Raw genomic sequence first — 23,314 nt, 5'->3', positions numbered from 1 at the left:
TTTCCCCCTCCCTCCTTACTTTGGAGGACAAGTGCTGGACTCATTGAGTGGTCCAGGGCCAGATCATGCTGATTATTCCCGATAGTCTTTCCCAACCTAGAGATGCCATGTTGCTGTAGGATTGCCAGTCCTGGGTTGGGAAATAGCTGGAGGTTCTGGGGGTGGGGCCTGTGGAGGGTCAGGGTTTGGGGAGGGAGGGACGTTATCCTCAACAGGGTATTGAGGATAATACTCTCCAAAGCAGATGACTGGATCTTGGTTGTCTAGAGATCAATAGCAGGAGATATCGAGGGGTCACTTGGAAACTGGCAAACCTTTATGTCGGACTAGGGGCAAAGCCCGTTGTACCCAGGACTACAACCAGCGCTAGCACACACGGCTGCCCTGTGGCTTTCCTAGGTGCTGATCGCAAGAACCAGCGTGTTGGAGGTGATTAAACAGTAGGAGGCTCTAATCTCAAGAACCCAGATTGATCCCCCACTCCTCCTCCATGAGCAGCCAGCTGGGTTGCGAAACTCTAGGTGGGGGCTTGGAGATCTTCAGGAATAACACTGATCTCCAGGCACCAGTTCTCCTGGAGAAGACTGCTGGGAGGGAGGGAGGGGGAGCAGAGGCTGCGCTGGGACCAATGGGGCTGGTGGGCAGCCTTTACTCCTTCTCCCACCACCACCACCACCACCATCACCACTCCCCGGACTCTTGAGGCCCCACCTCCAAACATCAAGGAATATTCCTAACCCAGGTATGGCCTTGAGACCTCCTGCAATTGGAGTTCATCTGCAGACTATAGAGATCAGCTTCTCGGGGACGAATCGTTGTTTGTGTGTGTGTGTGGGGGGGGGATTTTGCTATGACGGCTCATCTCCAGACAACAGAGATTAGCCCCCCTGGAAAAAAGGGTTGCTTGGGAGGGGGACTGTGGCCTTGTGCCCCACAGAGGCCCAGGGATGCCAGCCTCCAGGGCTGCTTTGGAGGGGCTTCCCCCCACACATCTACTCCCCCCTTCCAATGCTGACCTACTCACAGCTGTCCTGCAGCTGCTGCTGCTGCTTATCCTCTCCCTCCCTCCAAGCCTGAGCTACTCACTGGGACCTCTTCTTCTTCAGCTGCTGCTGCTGCTTCTCCTCTCCCTCCAAGGCCTAGCTACTAACTAGGGCCTCTTCTGCTGCTGCTTCTCCCCCCTCCCCCCGGCTGATCTACTCACTGGGGCCACCTGTTCTGCTGCTGCTTCCCCCCCCCCACCCTTCCTCCATGCCTGAGCTACTCAGTGGGGCTGGCTCCATTCCCACCCGGCACATTCCAAGGGCAGCAGGAAGTTGGGGGCAGAGAGCTGACTCCTTATTAGCCCTTCCTGGCTGAGGTTTCCCTACCAATAGGGTCTGAGCTATAGGGGAGGGCTATGACTGGCCGAGAGCCAATGAGGTAGCGAATGACCTGTCGTTTTCAAATATATATGGTTTACTAATGGTTAGGAGTTTACCACTTGAAAAAAAATCATATGTGGATGCAGCATCAGGCCATGTTTGGTTGACGTCCTTCTCCCAGGAGGAATCCTGAAATAAAGCACCAACGCTGACAGTTTGTAGGATGCGATATCAACTGCTCCAAGTCCCCTCTGTGCACCCAGTTGTGTAGAAAGTGGAGAATACAGATATTCCAGCATTTCTGTCTTCAATCAAGTTCAAAATAAAACTGGCTACTCTTTTTTGCTGGTTAGAAAGGGAGACCCGAAGCAATTGGGGCAATTTCCCTGTGCCAGTGAACTCAGTCCATCTGGCATACCATCTACTGTGAATAAGGAACTCAGATCATGTAAAGATGTGAAACTCTTCTCCCTCCTGTGGCACATGAGAAATTCACTGCTGTTTTTTCATTGCACTGCCAACTCTCATTAGCTGGCTTTTCTAGTATGCGCCCTTCTTCAAGAACATGTACACAACCCTATATCAGACCCTGAGATCTCCCTAATCTAATCTAGAGATCCAGTAAATTACGGAGACCTGGATTTTTTTTAAACAGCCCACACCGCCCTGCAGCTTGATGGACCCTCACCGCCCTGGCTGCCTCATGCAGGAGTACAAATCTACAGTGAACGGAGTGCAGCAAGCCAAATGCTCCCTTCTGCAGGAGCGGGAAGCCATAAACCAGGCAGCAGTGTAGTGCAAGGCCTCCCATGTGGTAAGGATCCATGTGAGATAGGTGGGGCTGAGAGAGCTCTGGGAGAACTGTGACTAGCCCTGTGAGCTGCATGTGGAGGAGTGGTGAACCAGTCAACTCAAGCTGCACTCTGCTAATGAGGGCCAATCAGCTCAAATTGCATGCAGACAATTTAATCCATACCAGATTGGCCCACTCAGAAATATTCCTCCAATAATGGCCCACCCTGGTAGTTTAGCCCCAGTCAGGAGGGAGCTCTCATCCAGGAAAGGCTGATAAGGGATCAGCTCTCCATCAACTTTCTACCAGTTTCAGAAGTTTGCTGGGTGGAAGAAGAGCCAGCCTCAGAGCATGCCCTGCTGCCAGTAAGTTGCCCTGGCCTCTTTTAGCTCAGTGGACATGGGATGGGGGAGTGAGCAGCCTTCTGGGGGGGGAGACCCAGAAACAGCCCCCAGATGGCCCTCTGGGACCTAGGGCAGCCAGGAAACAAATCTGCCCTGGGAATGAAGCACCATGAGGCCATGGGAAACATTTTCCCAGTAGCACCTTCCCAGAAGAAGAGTTGTTTTTTATACTTTTTCATTGCCTTGCCTTGCTCTCCCCACAACAATATACCCTGTGAGGCAGGTGAGGCTAAGAGAGCAGGACTGCGACTAGCCCAAGGTCACCCAGCATGTGGAGGAACAGGGAATCAAATCCAGCTTGCCACATTAGAAGAGGATGGCTCTCCAGATTAGTGGCCATCATCCCTAACCATTATACCAAGCTGGTATGGTATAGAGAAACTGATCGTCACCCCCAAAAAAACACTAAATGCCAAAGGCTGGCTGAGGATTGAAATAGGGATGGATCCATTGTTGGCTGGCATACTTTCGAAGATCTTCAGACTGAACTTTTCTTCTGAACACTGAGAAAAACCTAGAGAATTTTGATACCATGCAAAATCACTAGCCAGTTATGCTAGCACAGATATCTAGGATCAAAGGATCAGTATGATATACAGAAGCCTGCAAGTGATGTAAGATTGAAGAAAAAAAGCTGGAGGAATTTAAAGGGGGCAGGATATGTAAATTAAAAGCTCAGTTGGGGGGAGGAAGTGATGTCACAGGAAGGGTGGCTGGAAGAGCTGACCTTTAACATGCACATGTAATCATGGGATATGGGTTCCCTTGCCCCTATAAACCAACTTGAATGCATTTTGCAGTGCCAGTGATCAATCATAGAATCATAGAGTTGGAAGGGGCCATACAGGCCATCTAGTTCAACCCCCTGCTGAACGCAGGATCAGCCCTAAGCATCCTAAAGCAAGTTTGTACAACCTTTCTTGAAACAAATCCCAGTCACCTAGCATTACCTGAGGCACCGTGGGCAAAAGGGGAGTCCGTTTGGATGCAAATGAAGTAGAAAGATCAAATATAATCATGCAGGATGAAAAACGAATGCTTCAGGGTTGAACAGCTCAACATTGTGGGCAGCGTTATAAGGCAAAACTTCTGAAATCCAACTTCTTGGATTTCCAGGCAAACTGCTTAGAATCGTAGAGTCATTTTTTTCCTGTGAAGATGGGACCCGTGAACACAAACTGTCAGTGGAAGAGAGATGCTTCAGCGTCCTCAGAAATAATGCTCCTTGCCTTCTTTTGGAAAAGATATTGAGCCTTTGAGCTGCCTGGATGTCCATTGTGGGGAAATGATCATTGACGTTGAAGGACTGTCATACAGAAGATGGAGCAGAGTTATTTTATGTTGCCCTAGAGGGGCGGACCAGAACCTAGGGGTAGAAATTGATTCAAAAGAATTTTAGATTAAATATCCAGAAGAAGTTCCTCACAGTTAGAGCAGTTCCTCAGTGGAAGAGGCTATGATAGGAAATGTCTGCCCTTCAAGTTTGCTTTATTAGGGCATTGCCTATCCTGCCCTTCCTTCAACGAGCAGAAGGCAACGTACCTGGGCCCATTCTGCACACACAGGATAATGCACTTTTCATGTGCTTTGGCAGCTGGATTTTCCTGTGCAGAACAGGAAAATCTACTTCTAAAGTGCACTGAAAGTGCATTATCTATTTGTGTGCAGAATAGGCTCTGATTCTCCCCACTTCCACTTTATCCTCACAACCTACCAGTGAGGAAGGTAAGAAAACTTGGCTCAAGATCACTCAGTGAATTTCATAGCCAGGAGGGATTAAGATTTTCGCATTCGGAGTCCCAGTGTTACCCTCTAACATAGGATTACTAATTCAGTGACAACTGGGGATGTCCTGGGACTACAACCAATCGTCAAGTGATAGAGATCAGTTCACCTGGAGAAAATGGACTCTATGGCATTATACCTTATTGAAGCCCCTCCCTTCCCCAAACCCTTCCCTCCTCGGGGTCCACCCCCCAAAATCTCCAGATATTTCCTACCCCAGAGCAGGAAACACTAAAAGTTCAAGTCCTTTAGCACCATAAAGGCCAACAAGATTTCTAGGGGATAAGCTTTCAAGAGTCATAGCACCTTTGATTCTCAAATGCGTTATAACCTGGAAATCTTGCTGGTCTTTAAGATGCTACTGGATTTGAATCTTACTTTCCTGCCACAGTCCCACCTGGCTACCCTCCTGAAACCTTAACCTAGTCATACTCATTGGCTTTACAGCTTTCTGCATGTGAGTGCCTCCCTTTATCGGTGTCTTCCGCCAGCAGGTGAAGGCTTTTATGTTTCACTAGGGGCCAAGCCCATTGCATTCAGGAATGCAACGGGCGCTAGATTAGGCGGGTGGAGTGGAAGAACCCTGTGGATGGCTTCGCCCTCCCTCCTGCAGGCAGCTGTTAGGGAACTCACCAGCAGGGGCAGCTCTCATGCAGCAGGAATCTGAAGCCTCCAAGCCTCAGAGGGAAGTGGAAGGAGGAGGTGGTCAGGGGTGAGGAATGGAAAGTGATTGGCTGGCCGCTGGACAGACAAGCAAGCTGGTTGGAGGAGGAGGCACTCAGGGGCGTGACCATCACCCTGAGTGGCTGTTAAGTGCTGAGTGGCACTTAAGACATGAGACACGCTCCTCCTCCAAGCCCTTACTAGAAATATTAAGTGGAACAGATTTGGCATACCCCCAGTAACTGTTATCGGCCCTCTTTCCTGATCTTGCTGTTATATGGTTTGTGATTGCAGGGGTTGATTACTGAATAATTTTAAATGCTATTGTTAATGTTCAAATGTTTTCATGTTTGCTGCCTTGGAGGCTGTAATCAGGTAGGAAGGCAGCGTAAAATGTTTGAAATAAATAAATGAATCCTTCTCTGCTATTGCAGCTCTGCACGGGTCATATCGGCTTGTAAGGGAATAGGTACCGGTGGGGGCTATGCAATGTCTTATTCCCACCCAGAAGGAAATTCCTCCAGCAAACTGGACAATCCTGCAAAACAAATCATTGCCGAAGAATCTTTCCCTCTGGAAATTCTTTTACGCCAGCCTGTACTAGAATCCATTATGTCTGTGATTTGTTTTCTCTGGTGTATGCTTTTAGCAATGAAATGGTGTTAAGATTATTACGGCGTGTAACATGCCTTTTATACTTATAATTCAAGTACTTTAGATATGAGATGAAGAGTGTTCCCTTTGTCAGGGCAGCTTTCTATCTAGTCTTCTTTTAAGCAGACAAAAGCACCAAACAAAATTAATACTATTGATTTCCCAGAGGTAGCTAGACTTGAAAACATTCTGATATGATAGGGCTGATTGAAATTGTTTGTAGGAACTCTGAGACGTGCTACACAAATAAGAGCAGATTTCAGGATCAGAAGGGGACTTGGCTTAAGCTGGCACAGTTCAGAAGCACCACCCTCTTCTCTGTATCGTTCCAATTTTAGTGTATGGGCTGCCAAAGTTCTACAGTTCAAATGGACTTCCTAGGCTGCAGTCAGAAGCTAAACATGAACATCAGAGACTTTCCTTCAGCAGTCAATGGAGAAGATGTCAGAAATTGACAAGTTCTCAAAATTTCGCTGGTCGCATGGCATGTTGCACTTTTGTCACCCGTTCTTGGGCTGCAGTTCTGTTTGACTCTTGAGGAGATGAGGCAAACAAAATATGTACAGATCGGGTTCTGTATTCAGAAGCCACTGCCTTTGTTCAGATATAAGGCTTTCGTATTTGAAAAAGATTCACTGCTTGATAGAATCATAGAATCATGGAAGCGGCCATACAGGCAATCTAGTCCAACCTCCTGCTCAACGCAGGATCAGCCTAAAGCCTCCATGATAAGTATCTGTCTAGCTGCTGCTCGAAGACTCCCAGTGAGGGGGAGCTCACCACCTCCTTAGGAAGCCTATTCCATTGCTGAACTACTCTTGACGGTGAAATTCCCCCCACCCTTGATATTTAGCCAGTACAATTCTAGTTTAAAACCATCCCTGCAGGTCCTATCCCTGCTCCCTGCCCTCCTCCAAGGGACAACCTTTCAGACACTTAAAGAGAGACCTCATGTCCTGTCTCAACTTTCTCTTCTCCAGTCTGAACATTCCCAGGTCCCCCAGCCTTTCCTCATAGGCTTGGTCCCCAGGCCCTGGATCATCCTCGTTGCTCTCCTCTGAACCCTCTCAATTTTGTCCACATCTGTTTTGTAGCAAGGCCTCCAGAACCGCACATAGGACTCCGTGGGGTCTGACCAATGTGGGACACAGCAGGACTATGACATCTTGCAATTTCAATGTGATGCAGCTGTTGATACAGCCCAAGATGGCATTTGCCGTTTCTACTGCTGCATCACACTGTCTGCTCATATTTAGTCCACAAGCACCCCATGATCTCATTTGCAAACACTGCTACCCAGACACACTGCTGCCTTTCCCCTGTGTTCCTTTGAGACCCTTATAATCCAGAGTCCTGAGAAGGCATGGGCTCCCTTGGGTTGCCAACTCTGGGTTGGGAAATACCTGGAGATTGCTATGGGCTGAGGAGGGGCCTCAAGTGGGGTAGAATACCATAAAGCCCACCCTCCCAAGCAGCCATTTTCTCCAGGGGATCTTATCTTGGTCATCTAGAGCAGGGGTAGTCAACCTGTGGTCCTCCAGATGTCCATGGACTACAATTCCCATGAGGGGCTCAGGGGAATTGTAGTCCATGAAATCTGGAGGACCACAGGTGGACTACCCCTGATCTAGAGATCAATTGTAATACTGGGAGATTCCAGGTACCACCTGGAGGGTGGCAACCCAGACATAGCTTGCAGCCGACATCTCAGTCACCAGAATCCTTGAATTCCTTTGAGGAAATAATATCCAATAAAAGACCGTCCGGTGAAGAGGTGACCAGGGAACAGCATAAGCCCCTCTTCTTGCAAGTCATTAACAGACAATCCTGTATATTTGGCCAACATCCAAAAGAATACCCAACATCCTGAGTTAATTTGAAAAGCCAGACACCTCTCTGGGAACCTGCCCAGCATCCCTTGATGAGATTGTTCCTATCGATCTTTTTAGCATCCCTGACCAGATTGCATCTGAATTCAGAAGTATAAAAAGGTCAGTGTTAAAAACTAGCAAATTAGGTTCAATCTTATCCCCAAACTGCCCTTAACGACTATGAAACTGCCCCCAGAATGCACTAGTGCAGCGATAGTCAAACTTCGTCCCTCCAGATGACCATGGACTACAATTCCCATGAGCCTATAACAGCAAATGTCCATGGACATCTGGAGGGCCGCAGTTTGACTACCCCTGTACTAGAGCTTCATGACCAGGTAACTTAGAATTTAACTCTCCACCTTATCTCCATCTCCCCTCTGAAGCCATCCGCTCTGCAAGCCCTCCCACATTTCGACCCCCCAACTCCCATTCCCGGTGTCTCCCTGGCTTTGCCCTCCTTTTGTTCACCCCCTCCCTAGCACTCTGTCTTCCCGTCTGGCACACAGCCTCCTCTTTTCCTTTCCCCCCACAGAGATGGCTGCACATGCAAAGACACGTGGGTGGGCTCTATTGGACTTGCCGTGGTTTCGGCACTAACTTTCCTCGCAGTGATACGGTAAGGATGAAACAGGGAAAGGGGAATCAGACGCACTGCCCTGAGCTGGTTGGAGGAAGGAAGGGTAGAGCAGAAAGGTACTAGAGGGAACGCACTGTTGATTCAGCTTTTTCCTACTCCTAGGCGGGCTTGAATCCAGTCTGCTTGACTCATCCCACCCAACTTGGAAATCCCTTTGGAGAATGATTATTGCAAGAAAACAAGGATGCTTTCTGAGCCCAAGACGGCACAGATCACAAACACACCATTTGCAGTGCTTGAGAGAGAGAGAGAGAGAGCTAGCTAGCTAGCAATAGAGCCTCCCTAAGAATATGGTAATTTATTTAAAAGAGATACAGTCCTGAAAGTGACCCACTTAAAAATATTAAAGACACATGGTATTTGTTTTTTCCTGTCCGTGAACCAAGCAACGGCTCATGAATATGTAAATGGGCTGGGTACAATTAGTGTGATTGGTTCTGACTGCAATCCTAGCTTATATGTTTAGATTGAGAAACTAATGAGGTCATGTTAATAGGATCTCGACGGAAGCCTCCGCTGTCAGGACAGCGGATGCCAAGGGCTGCAATAATGCTCCTCTTTCCCCCAAAGGAGGGGAGGGGGGAGATTTTGAACAGGAAGGTTCTCCCTTGATTGGGCCAAACATCAGAGAAGGGCGAAGTCTCCCAGGGAGGAACTTGGTCACTCAGGAAACTTGCCATGTTTGAGCACTGAATACCCGGAACTTCTTCACCTAATGTCAAAGGCATATTTATTTATGGTTATTTCTAATTTGCGTCTCACTTTTCTCTTTAAAGGGCCCCAAAACACCCTCTCGTGTCATTCTCCAGTCCTCTCCCCTATCTTCACAACAGTAGACTAAGCTGAACGGGTTTGATGGGCTCCAGGCCACCTGGTGAGCCACACAGGCCACGGAGACCTTCTTCACCATCATGGTGCCAAACCCAACGGGTGGTGGAAAATGCCATCAAGGCACAGCCAACGTAGGGGGTTTCAAGGCAAGGGACAAGCCGGGCCCCTGTGTGGCAGGTGTGCCAGCCTCCAGGTGCAAACTGGGGATCCCCCCAGAATTACACTCCATCTCCAGACTACAGAAATATGTTCCCCTGTAGAAAACGGATGCTTTGGAGGGTGGCCTTTATGGCACTGGACCCCACAGATATTGCTGTGCCTCCCCCAGGGCCTACCACCAAATCTCCAGGAATTTCCCTGCCTAGATCTGCTCACCCTCCACCACCCATTTCCTGCTGGTGGCCAGGAGGGACCAGGCAACTTCAGCAGCAACGTTCAGCTCCTGGGCTCCCAGTCAAACACCCAACAGAGCCATCCCTGCTTAATTTCCTACAACGGCACACTTGGACTTGCCTGGTCCATACAGCTGCCAGCTCTAGGGGTGGGGGATTTTTGGAGATTTCGAGGGGTGGATCCTGGGGAGGGCGAGTTTGGGGAGGGGAGAAGGCACGTCATCAGGTTATAAATGACCAAAGCAGCCATTTCCTCCAGGGGAACTGATTTCTGCCATCTGGAGGCCTAATGTGATACCAGGAGATCTCCAGCCACCCCTGGTAGGTTAGCAGTTGTGGCCATCCAGGTCCTGCCCTAGGGTTGCCAACTCTGGCTTGGGAAATACCTGGAGACTTTGGGGTGGGTGGGATTTGGAGCAGGGAGGGATGTCAATGGAGTACAATGCTATGGAAGCCGCACTCCAAGGCAGCCATTTTCTCCAGGGGATCTGGTCTCTGTAAAGAGAGCCAGCTTGGTGTAGTGGTTAGGAGTGCAGACTTCTAATCTGGCAAACCGGGTTTGATTCCCCACTCTTCCCCCACATGCAGCCAGCTGGGGAGACCTTGGGCTTGCCATGGCACTGATAAAGCTTTTCTGACTGAGCAGTGATATCAGGGCTTTCTCAGCCTCACCTACCTCACAGGGTGTCTGTTGTGGGGAGAGGAATGGAAAAGGGATTGTAAGCCGCTTTGAGACTCCTTCATGGAGAGAAAAGTGGCACATAAGAACCAACTTTTCTTCTTCTTCTTCTTCTTCTTCTTCTTCTTCTTCTTCTTCTTCTTCTTCTTCTTCTTCTTCTTCTTCTTCTTCTTCTTCTTCTTCTTCTTCTTCTTCAACCAGGGGATCCCCAGATCCCACTGGGGACTGGCATCCCTGTTCTGCCCTGTCTGGTTGCGAAACTCTTTGGGACTGGGACCAGGTGCAGAAGACATGGCCAAAAGGACAGGGAGACACTGAAGTATCCAAGACTGACAGATTGAAGCCAGGTGCTGGCCTGTTTGGTGTAACGGGAAACCCATCAGGTTCCCTGTGCAGCAGCTTTGCACATTTGATAGCCCAGTGTTGTGTGTTGCATCCCAGAAAGGCCTCTTCCTCTCTGCCACTTCTGGGGCAGGGGATCCACGCCCATGAAAAAAGCCAGCATTCCCACCCAAGCCCCTTCCATTCAATCACGAGCCTTGAATCCTTTGTTTTTCTGCAGTATTGGGGGAGGTGGGGGGGGGGCAGGCTGGGCAGATGAGAAAAGATCTTTTTTTATTCCAACTCACTGACTCACTGGCTGCCTTCCCTCCCCACCCCCCACCCGACGATGGCACCTCCTTGCCTTGTGCTGACTGGGCTGTCACCGGCAGGCAGTAAATAATCCACCCACCCAGCACATTGATTAAACTTCCCAGGAACACTTAATACACTTTGCATAAATCATGCAAATGAGGCGGGGTAAAACAGAGATTCTCACAGGACAGCCAAGACAAATGGAAATGATCTGCCAAGGAGGGAAGGGAGGGGCGTTCCGAGGAGGACGCTTCCATCACATGGGCGTAGGGTGACAGGGCATCCGCCTCTGGCTTGGCAAACGTGTTAGTCCAAGCAGGCCCCGCCTGGAGCAATGGGCCAGGCCATCACTGGGGCCACCAAGCCTGCCGCAGAATCTAAAGGCTGCTGTGCTATGAAGCAAGGGTTTCCAAGCTCCAGGTGGGACCTGGAGCTCTCCCAGCCTTGCATCTGATCTCGAGGTGACAGGGATCAGCCTCCGTGCTGCTTTGGAGGGTGGACTTACAGGCCATGTACCCTGCTGAAGTTAACCTCCAGGCTCCACTGCCAAACGCCCAGGGATCTCCCAAGCCAGAGTTGGTACGGTAGCCCTTTCTGAAGTGCAGCCTGTTCCCATTTCTGGGCTTGCCAAAGGATCCAAATGAAAATATCCGGAAGGTGCAACTGACCATTAAAAAAAATCTCTCTAAAGAGATGGTGGGAAATCCTTCAACGTTTTAGCATTGCTAAAATAAGTGGTGCACCAGGTAATTTAACCCCGAGTGGGAAATGCAAGTTAACAGACGTACATTTGGATAGTATGTACGTAAGAAGACGGAGAAGAAGAGTTGGTTTTATACCCTGCTTTTCACTACCAGAAGGAGACTCTAAGTGGCTTACAAGTGGCTTACAATTGACCTCCCTTCCTTTCCCCATAACAGGCACCCTGTGAGGTAGGTGGGGCTGAAAGAGCTCTGTCAGAACTGCTCTGTGAGAACAGCTCTAACAGGACTGTGACTGGCCCAAGGTCACCCAGCTGGCTGCATGTGGAGGAATGAGGAATCGAACCTGACATGCGAGGCTGCCACCCTTAACCACTACTCTCACAGCCAGCCCGTCACAACCTACCACAGCAAGGGGCTTTCCAGGCAAGTGAGAAGCAGTGGTGGGTTGCTCTTACCTCTCTCTGCAGGATCTTCCTTGGTGCCCCCACCCCCAGTACCAACCTTGCTCAGCTCCTGAGGTCTGACGAGTGTGGCCTGTACCACACCCACGCCACATCCGCTTGAACACTGGCATCTATATATGTAACGGAAAGGGACATTTCTGCCAGTAACCTCCAAATCAAACAATTAAGGACCTTTATTAGTTAACATTAAGATCTCTTTCTCATCCCTTCCCTTTGCTGCCCAGTTCGGAGTTCACTGCAGTCCGAAGGGGTGAGAGACAGGGATAAGAATGGAGACTCTCCTCTTGCCCTGGGTAGGAAGCATGGTGGCCACGCCCAGGTCGGGAAGCACCTGGAGATATTGAGAGTGGAGTCTGAGGAGGACAGGAGCTGAGGAGGGGAGAGGCTGCCACAGGGGACAATGCTATAGAGCAGGGGTAGTCAACCTGTGGTCCTCCAGATGTCCATGGACTACAATTCCCATGAGCCCCTGCCAGCGTTTGCTGGCAGGGGCTCATGGGAATTGTAGTCCGTGGACATCTGGAGGACCACAGGTTGACTACCCCTGCTATAGAGCTCCCCCTCCCTTCAAAGCAGCCATTTTTCTCCAGGGGAACCGATCTCTGTTGCCTGCAAATCAGTCGCAGTAGTGGGAGGCCTTCAGCCACCACCTGGAGGTTGGCAACTCCGTAGACAGGGCTGGGGAGCAAGTGTTGCTGTGCTGTTGCGACTGTGAGTGACCCAGGCAGACCAGAACGGAATGCAAGGCCTAGCACACAGAGACTGGACATCTCTCCTCCCAGGGCCTGCCCCCTGGTGACCTTAGCTATGGGGGGAACCAGGGCAGCTGCCTGGGCCCTGTGCTGAGGGTCTCCAACTGAGTTGAGAAATACCTGGAGATTTGGGGGGATACAGCCTTGGGAGGCTGGGTTTTGGTAGTCTGGAGATCAAGTGTTACGCTAGGAGAGCTCCTGGCCCCAGCTGGAGGTTGGCAACCGTGTTGGTGCTAAACTGCACACGTTTGCCCTTGTCCTTTATTGCTACTGCTTTGTTGCCCTCGCCCATTGCCGCTAGTGCTGTTCTGTGTTGTCGTGCGGAAGGGCGAGATGGGGCCTCCACCCTTGGCTTACTCACAAGAGGTACAGCTGCTGCTCTGACTCTCTTTGTGGCTGGCCAACATCCCTCCTTCCCCTTGGATCAGGGAGATGGGAGTGGGAGGGAGGGGATGGCAAATCTGTCCCAGCTCCCATTGGGACGATGAGATATGGTTGCCAACCTCCAGCTGGGGCCGAGCAATCTTCCAGAGTTACAACTGTTTGCCAGCCCACAGAGATCAGTTCCCCTGGAGAAAACAGCTGCTTGGGAAGGAGGTTTGCCAACTCTGGGAAATTCCTGGAGATTTGGGGACAAACCTGGAGAAGGCAGGGTTCGGGGAGAAGGCCCTCAGAGGAATGTAATGCCATCGGGTCTGTCCTTTGAGGCTACCGTTTTCTGAGGGGGAACTGATCTCTGCTGTTCAGAAAGTTTTTGTAATTCTGGGAGATATCTAGGCTTCACCTGCAGGTTGGCAACCCTATTTGGTGGGTGGGCTTTATGGTATTATACCCTGCTGATGTTCCCTCCCTCTCCCCCAAAACCCCACCCTCCCCAAATCTCCAGGAATGTCCTATCCTGGGACAGCCAACTCTGATCCTGAGTAGAGCAGGGGGTTGGACTAGATGGCCTGAATGGCCCCTTCCAACTCTATGATTCTATGCTTCTATGATTCTAGAGCTGGCAGAGGGAGCAGTGAGTTTTGCTGGACTCCCCCTTTCCTCTCCCTCCCCTGCCGTGGCCCTGGATAAGTCATCCTTCCCCAGGGATCATCCAGTGCAATAGGACAGAGACGAAATGAAGACATACAGATCCCATGGCACAGGAAGTGTTGAAGGGCATCAGCTTAAAAGGCTTTTGAAAGGGAGGCCTTGAGCCTCTTTCCAGAGCGGTTATGCATAATCCCGATAATCTTTAAGAGCCAAGAGGAATGAAGCAAGAGATCTAGTTTAGTCACCAGGGAAGGAGCTGCCTCTGAGAAGCCGCAGTCACCCGGGAAGAGAAAGCCATCACCAAATTCCCACTTGACCTGTTGGCACCATATTAGATAGAAGAAGAGATGAAGAAGAGTTGGTTCTTATATGCCGCTTTCCCCTACCCAAAGGAGGCTCAAAGTGGCTTACAGTCGCCTTCCCATTCCTCTCCCCACAACAGACATGCTGTGGGGTGGGTGAGGCTGAGAGAGCCCTGATATCACTGCTCGGTCAGAACAGTTTTATCAGTGCCATGGCGAGCCCAAGGTCACCCAGCTGGCTGCATGTGGAGGAGCGCAGAATCGAACTTGGCTTGCCAGATTAGAAGTCCGCACTCCTAACCACTAGACCAAACTGGCTCTCTGTATGGTGCAGGGAGAGGTATAGAAATTGAGGCTCTTGAAGTGCAAGGAGGCCTGCTCCCCAACGGTCTTTCAATACAGACCGAAAGCCAGCAAACTGCAATGGTTAGAGCAGCATTCCCCAACCAGGATTACCCCGGGTGGTTTTCATTTTATTTGGGCAGGTCCCCTCACCCCCTCCCAAAATGGCTAATGATGACCCTGGAAGGGGTAGGAAGGGAAGGGGCCCTGGCCATACAAACCTTTGTTGGCCAAGGCTCCTCTGCTGTGGTTGGCCTGTTAGTGGCGGCTGGAGCCCAGTGTAGCAAGTCCTCTTGGGGTTGGTCAGGGAGGTTGTGTTTTTATTTTACTCTGAGTGGCTTGGAGGGAGAGGGAGGGAGGGGGTCTACCCTGGCTTTAGACTCTGCTCAGCTGGGCTGCTTTGGGACTTGGGGTGGGGGGGAACCAGGCCTAACTCCCGTCCGTCGCTGCTGCCTGGCATTTCGGTCCCAGCTGAGCATTGGGTGGGCGGGAGGTTGACATTGGGTGGGAGTTTGCTTCATTTTATTTTTGTTACTCTGGGTGCTTGTGTGGTGTGTTGGAGGGAGACCATCACTTTTGGAAGCGTGGCCAGCTGACATCGCTTCAGGGTTACCTTGAAGCCTGCAATATTTGTCAAGGGTTAGTCCACAGCCAAAAGGTTGAAAGAGAGTTTGACTGGCATCAGGGAGACCCAGGTTCGAATCCCCACCGCCACGGAGGTTCCCCGGGTGACCTTTGGCCTGTCCGTCTCCCTCATTGTACCCTGCCTTACACGTTTGTAGGATTACCTGGCAGTGTCTGAAAACTGGTGGGAGGGCTGTGGGCGAGGGGATAACTGTGTGTGTGTGTGGGGGGTGAAGCTGGAGGCAGCATTTCATCACTTCCGGTAAAAGCCTGGAAGTAGGGTTGCCCGGTTCCCCACTGGCAGGGGGTAGGGGTACGGCTGCCACATCCAGGTTGGGAAACTGGCACTTCTCAGGTCATGCTGGTGAACCCTGGGAAGTGCAGTCGTCTCAGAGTATCTGACCTGGGGAGAGGACCACTCCATCTCTTCACAGGTGTCTCAAGGAGCCAGGCTGCTCTTGCTCATTTGAACAGTTTTGCAAACTGCCTCGAGGGCAGGGATAAACACATCTTCAAGTAAACCAATTCAGGATGTGCACACACACACACACACCCCCATTCCCACCCCCAAGCACCCCAGTATGTGGGGCAGGGGCAGGAAGAGGGAAGAATGAGAGTTGCAACTTACCAGGTGCAGAGCGGGAAATTCCTGGAAATCTGGGGAAGAACCTGGAGAGAGCGGGGTCTGGGAAGACCAGGGCAGGGTAAAAATGAAACCCTCCAAAAGCAGCTATTTTCTTAAGGGGAGATCAGTCTGCCCGGAGATCTCCAGGCTGCATCTAGAGGTTAGCAGGCCTATTGTCAGTCAATCAATTAGATTTACAGACTGCACTCTCCAGTCAGGCCCAGGGTGGTATGCCACCATCTTGATACAAAATTCTGATTAAAACAGTAAAAACAATTAAAAGAGAGAACCCCAGTGCTCCATTTGTATTCACCTCTTGGACCTTGTTTCTCTTGCTGTCTCATCACCCAGTATCTGTGATACAAATTGGAGGGGGTCGGCCACTTGATTTTATTGACTCCACCCCCCCCCCCCTCCACCATATGCCAGGTGGAATTATTGCTGTTTTGTAGGCCCTGAAGAACTTCAATAGCTCCCTCAGGACCTGAGCTTCTGCCAGCAGCATATTCCACCAAACTGGAGCCAGGACCAGAGCACTTCTTTAAGCTCAGGGACCGTCAATATTACTATTCAAAGATCTTAATGTTCTTCTGGGGGTATATCAGGAGAGGTGGTCCCTTAGCTTTGATATGAACAAATTCTCCCTTCCATCCCCAACCTCTCTCAATGTGGGGCACTTTTGACTCTCCCCTTCAGAGAGGAAAAGGCTAAAAGGATGGAGGGACCAGTGGGAGAGTATTGGTTCCTAGCATGAGTAGCCAAGAAGAAGAACAAGAGTTGGTTCTTATATGCACTTTTCTCTACCCGAAGGAGTCTCAAAGCGGCTTACAATCGCCTTCCTTTCCTCTGCCCACAACAGACACCCTGTGAGGTGAGTGAGGCTGAGAGAGCCCTGATATTACTGCTCAGTCAGAACAGCTTGATCAGTACTGTGGCAAGCCCAAGGTCACCCAGCTGGCTGTATGTGGGAGATCGGGAAATCAAACCAAGCTCGTCAGACTGGAAGTCCACACTCCTAACCCAGGGGTAGTCAAACTGCGGCCCTCCAGATGTCCATGGACTACAATTCCCAGGAGCCCCCTGCCAGCATTCGCTGGAGGGCCGCAGTTTGACTACCCCTGCTCCTAACCACTACACCAAGCTGGCTCTCCCAAGGTAGCCAAAGGCTAGAAGGAGATGTTTACCTTGGTCAAGGTCCAACTGCAGCTGACCTGTCTATTACCCGGTCCACCTTCTGAGTCCTGACCTAACAGACATATTTAGAATAACAGTATTTGGGTCTGTAGTGCAAATCAGCTGCTTTTCATATGCAAGTAGAGAGCTGCCCAGGAGCCACCAGCCTGCCCGACAGAGTTGGAGAAAATGGCAGAGGGTGACCCTATGACATCACATCTGTGCTGAGATCCCTCTGCTTGCCAAATTCCACTCTCCCAGTCTCCTTCTCCAGATCTCCAGGAATTTCCCAACCTGTCATTGGCGACAATGATCTTCAGTGAAATACAGAAGATAGGCCAAGTTAGAACTGGAAGGTGTGGAATCGGAAGGGATTATCCTGCAGAGGGTTTCTTCATCTCATGTTCTCATCTGGGAACCCAGGGCTCTTCTTCCCTCCAAATCCAGCCCCCGTGGATGCATCTTCACAAAGAAGGATGCTGAGGGAGCCAGGGGCAAAGCCAAGCATCGCGGGGACCAGATCCCACCTCGTGCAGACCAGTAAACGGTTGCAAACCTCAAAGCCGTTTTCAGCTCTGTGTGTTTTTTAGCCTTCTAAATCTTCCCGGGATCAGTAAACCTCTGCCAGTTGCCCTGAGCAGTAAAATACAGGTGTGAAGAAAATGAAAGAAAATGTGCTTCACAAGGGTAAGGAAAAACCGGCAAAGAATCAATGACTGGAGGGAGTTTTGGTTTTATTTCATCGAGAGACGTCTTTGCTCTGTCATCCTGTTTGCCTGCTGCCTGTGATAATTGTGGCTCACAGACTCCTCAAACCCTCCCAGGTACTGAACAAGTCACAAAACACCCCCTTGGGTGGGGCTCTTTTCCTCGGTTTTTTCCCCCCTTCTGCTTGGTTGGAATGCACATATTAATTTGTAATGCTTGTAAATGAGCAAAGTATCTTCCCCATAAGCCCCAGGTAAAGCAAGCTTAAATATCCTCAATTAGCTCCTGAAAGGAGGTGCCCGGGGAAGAAGCCTGGCGCTGCGGTACTCATTGAAGGCTGCCCCACAGAGAGAGAGAGATGGGCCAGGCCCCACATGCTTGGCCAGATTTTGGGCAGCAGGCGTTCAAAAGCCCCAGAGGGCTGCTCAGGGTCTATCGTCCACAAGACGGAAAGCAAGCTCCATGGGAGGGAGGAAGACACCAGGGCGGAGACGGGAATGAGAGGACAGGTAGAATCAGCCTAGGAGACAAGTGCTGCTTGGGAATCCCAAGGTCCCTTCCCCTAGATTGCCCCGGAGCCTTAGGAGAGCTGCAGGCAGGCTGCGTGGCACCACAGGCCTGTCTTCTTGCCGAGATGCCAGACACCCTGGCAATGCACTCAGCAATCTCCTGGGAACGGGAGCATTAAGCAGGGCCCCAGGCGCCACGGTGCGCAGGCAACGGGTGTCGGGATTACCTGCCAAGTGGAGGCGAGGAGAGGCGCAACAGCACAGCCAGCAGAATTGGCTGGCTCCAGCCGGCGTCATTTGCATGAAGAAACCAACATGAAACTGCTGCCTGGCCTGGAAACGGGAGGGCTCCCCGCCCCCGCCATTAAAGCCGTGTTATGGGATGGGGTGTAATTATTGCTCCAGGAGGGTGGGGTGGGTTTTGGGTGATCGCTTGCTGAAAGGGAACAGCGCTGCAGAATTCCTGCGAGCAATTGCCTCTTGGCTCCATGGCCTCGAAACTCTCTCCCCCACCATGCAAACGCACACGCACTTCCCCAGTGGATGAAAACGCTGGCAGGTGCCGAGGAGGGTGAGAAATCTCATAGTGAGTTCTGCTTGAGAGTACGGTTGGGTGGTGGGAAGTGGCCAGTCTCCCAGGAAGGTGCACTTGGTGGGAGAACGTGTGGCCGGGGTGAAGCTTTAGGGCAGGCGCGGCCAAATGTTGGCTCTCCAGATGCCCATGGACTACAATTACCATGAGCCCCTGCCAGCAGGGGCTCATGGTAATTGTAGTCCATGGACATCTGGAGAGCCAACATTTGGCCCCCTCTGCTGTGAGGTTCTCAGTACAACACACATGCCGAGGTGGTCTGCCATTGCCTGCCTCTGTGTAGTGATCCTGGATTTCCTTGGAGGTATCCCATCCAAGTAACTAACCAGGACTGACTTTGCATAGCTTCCAAGATTGGATGAGATCCGGCCAGCCTGGACCATCCAGGTCAGGGCATAATCCACTTACCCCTTCTCAGCATGCACAGTGTCACAGGAGCATGGTCATACACATGCATCCACTGTATACTGAAACAGACTACTGGTCCGTCAAGGTGAGCATTGTCCACTCAGGTTGTCAGGTGCTCTCCAGTCTGAAATCTGTCACATCACCTACTCCTGTATCCTCTGAACTGCAAACATTGGGGATTGAACCTGCGATGTTCACCTACTCCCATATCCTCTGAATTGGAGACGCTGGGGATTGACCTGGGACATTCCCCTACTCCCACATCCTCTGAACTGGAGACGCTGGGGATTGAACCTGGGATGCTCTGCATACAAAGCAGAGGCTGTTCCACAATCCACAGTCCCTCCCCATCTCTTCCAAAAGCCAAGGCTTCTGCTTCACGTCCCCTGCTGACAGCAGGCTTCGTCCTGACACGGTGGGCCACGCATCCCTCTGCCGTGGTCCACCCTGCCCCTGTCCAGGTAATCGGGAGCACATTATGCATTCTCTCATGCCGACTGCTTCTCTGCTCTTTATGTGCATTAAAATAAAACCATAAATCCCCACAGCGCCAGAGTTACAGTAAAGTTCCGCTCCACGAGATCAAGAATTTTAATAAAAGACATAAATTCTCTTTCAGCCTTGAATCGCTGGAGCAGCGGAGGCCTTCCCCCTTCCAACTCACTGCACATTTCAAGTAGGAAAACCTAGAAACAAGTGTGTGTGTGTGTGTGTGCGGGGGGGGGGGCTAGGAGAGACCATTCTGTCAAGCCCTTCTCTGGGCATGTTTCACAAACCCAGAATAACCCGAGCAATGGGGGGGCTCCTGAAATAAAAATGCCACATTTCAAGCATAAGTTGTGAATGTTCGATGGTTGTGATGCGGGAAAGCCAAACGGCTGCCCTAGGAAATGCAAAGCGTTTTTACTGATGTGGACTTCTGACAAAATGCTATTCGGGAAAATAGCATCTCTCCTTTTGATCGTTTTTTATGCAGCCGTTTAGAGCCAGTGAGATGTAGCGCAGGGGCTCGGGGCCTGTGAGATGTGGGTTCCAGTTATTCCCCAGAAAACAAGTTCAACTACAGTAAGTTTGAGCAAACTACCGGACCAGATGCTAAAATTGCCCACTGCAGGTTAGGAAATTGCTGGAAGCTGGGGAGGGTGGGGGGTGGAGCCTGAGCAAGGGAGGGTTTGTGGAGGGGAGGGTCCTGGCATAGAGTCCCCCCTCCAAAGCAGCCATCTTCTCCAGAGGAACGGAGATCACTTGTAATCCCAGGAGATTTCCACCTAGAGATTGGCAACCCTAAGAGATCCAGCTATAGCTCCCCCTTTTCTAGCCATCCATGTAGAGAATCATAGGATCATAGAATCATAGAGTTGGAAGGGGCCATACAGGCCATCTAGTCCAACCCCCTGCTCAACGCAGGATCAGCCCAAAGCATCCTAAAGCATCCAAGAAAAGTGTGTATCCAACTTTGCTTGAAGACTGCCAGTGAGGGGGAGCTCACCACCTCCTTAGGCAGCCTATTCCACTGCTGAACTACTCTGACTGTGAATTTTTTTTTCCTGATATCTAGCCTATATCGTTGTACTTGAAGTTTAAACCCATCACTGCGTGTCCTCTCCTCTGCAGCCAAGACACCATGCAGAGAGACACCATGTGAGTTACAGAGGGATCAGATGATAAATAAATTGTTTTTCCATCGCTGAGCTCAAGTTTAAACAAAACCAAAATATCTGTGAGGACTTCGTATTTCGGTTCTGCTTTTTTCTTCTTCTTTTGCCATCACGTCGCGGCTGACTTACAGTGTCCCCACGGGGGTTTTCAAAACAAGAGATGTTCAGAGGTCGTTGCCATTGCTTGCCTCTGTATATCAACCCTGGACTACCTCGGTGTTCTCCCCTCCATGACCAACCCTGTCTGAGAACAGACAAGATCGGGCTAGGCTGAGCTGTGTGTGTCAGGGCAGCTTCAGCCTACAGAGGCCAATTCAGAACATAATGTGGGAGATGTTCTGGTTTTGATGAGCCACAGGTCTCTGGGTCTATCGGGCAGGTTGCACAAGGGAGAGGAAGGAGCTGCCTCCTTTGCGGAAGAAGGATTTCTTAAGGGCAACACTTCCCTAGCGCTGATGTGCAAAAATCTGCTGGCTGATGAAATTCCCTTGCATTTCGTTTACGGCAGCACATGCAAGGACGCAAACATACTCCTCCCCCTGACTCTTTGCCACAAGTTAGCATGGAGCCCCAGTGAATCCATGGGGAAAGTTCTTGTTAAGTTTCACACACACCCAATTGGGGCTCGAGCATAATTTCCGTGCTCGTCATATACACTTGTCATTTGACACACAGCCCACCCCCACCACCTCCAATCCAATGCTCAAAATCATTGGAAACAAAAAGAACATTTTAACTCATCATCAGAAAGGGGTTTGTGCCCGGGCTGGCCTCCCCTGGGCTCTGATGCAAAGCTGAATTATTCAAGAGGGCTTTTCTACACAGTCAATCAAGCACTAAATGATTTACAGGCTTACTTGGGGAAATTATTTGGGACCGTGGTCTGTACTACTGTGTATAGCTTGCCGGATGTAGGATCGTACTCTGTAACGTTTGCACGCGTTTAATATGATATTGTAAGGCTTCTACTTTGCTTCCATTCTGTTTTGTGGTGTCCCATTGGTTCTGCGATCCCAAACCGATTGTGTTGTTTAATGAATGTCAACTGTATCGACTTGCTCTTTGGAATCCACCTTGAGTCCCAGTGAGAAGGGCTGAAAGAACAGAAATAAATGAAATGGAATGAAGGATACCCGTTCCCCCTACCCCGGGGGTCCCCAACCTTGTTATCACCAGGGATCGGTCAATGCTTGACAATGTTACTGAGGCCCGGGGGGGGATAGTCTTTTGCCAAGGGACGTTGCTGACACCTGAGCCCCTGCTCCACTTGCTTTCCTGCCAGGGCCCCTGACCTCCCACCACCCACTGGGGGGGTGCTGCCACAGCAGCTGTGCAGTGCCACGCCAAGGGGGAGCCCCAGCCATGGTGGCCACTGGAGAGCACCAAAGGTGAGCTGGTGGCAGAGTGGCAGGGCAGCCCCCGTGGCAGCAGCCGGGGAGGAGGACGTGGAAGAGCCACAGCCTGGTACCGACTGATTTACAGACCGGTCCCGGTCCCCGGACCAGGGGTTGGGAACCACTGCCATACCCCACCCCCCAATGCCTGGATTTGCCATGAAAAAGCTCAATACGGGTGACGCTTTATGTGAAAACCTTTTCACTTCTCAATAAACAACATTTCAATTAGTCTCCTTTGGAGTGAACAACTAGAAGCCTGTAATCATGCAACTCTTGGCATTTGGTTCAAACAGACATTAAAAAAAAATGCCAGGTGGCAGAATTCTCCGGAAATGTTGCAAATGGGATCTTCCCCCACCCAAGCTGCAAGAGTGATTTTACAGGCACCTACTGTCTTTCCTGACTGATTGCCTGGATCAATACTGGAGCTTTTATTATCGCTCCTCCTTGACGTATCTCATGGCAGCCGAGCTTCAGACAACACGGTGTTAAAAACAATCAGGGATGCTCTTTCAGCGCTTTCAAGTTCGTCGCCATCCGCTCTGAAAGCAAAGCAAACCCAACCCAGTCAGTTTGTATTCTGCCCTGCTGGGGGACCCTCCTGGCTTCTCCTCCTGCTTTTCATAGAATCATAGAGTTGGAAGGGACCTCCTGGGTCATCTAGTCCAACCCCCCGCTCTATGCAGGACAATCACATCCCAATCGCTAATCCACTGTAACCTGCCACCCCTTTGCCTTCTCAGAATCAGCTTCTCCGTCAGATGGCTATCCAGTCAATGATGGTTATCCAAATTTTCATAGAATCGTAGGCACACGTAGGATAAGGCACTTCCAATGCACTTTAGAAATAGATTTCCCTGTGTCATGCAGGGAAGTCCAGCTGCAAAAGCACATTGAAAGTGCATTATCCAGCCTGTGCAGAATGGGCCATAGACGTGCCTTCTAGACCCATCTCCTGGTCAATGCAGGATCAGTCTGAAGTATCCATGACAAGTATTTGGCCAGCTGCTGCTGAAAGATCCCATTCATCCTGGCATATCTGGTGGTGAAAAGTCCACGAAGCCACGGCTAACTTACGGCAACCCCATAAGGCAGGGATTCCCAACCAAGTTCCAGTCAACTCTGGGGGTACCACAAGAGTGCCCGAGGGGTTATGTGGCCTTTGCAGAAGTTTGAATGCCCACTGGCATCACTAGACATCACTGGGGCCCACTTCCCCTGTTGCTCTAGAGCAGGGGTAGTCAAACTGCGGCCCTCCAGATGTCCATGGACTACAATTCCCAGAAATTGGGAATTGTAGTCCATGGACATC

The sequence above is a fragment of the Paroedura picta genome, chromosome 5, assembly GCF_049243985.1.
Source record: "Paroedura picta isolate Pp20150507F chromosome 5, Ppicta_v3.0, whole genome shotgun sequence".
Lineage (NCBI taxonomy): Eukaryota > Metazoa > Chordata > Lepidosauria > Squamata > Gekkonidae > Paroedura > Paroedura picta.
This window is presented reverse-complemented; position numbering follows the sequence as displayed.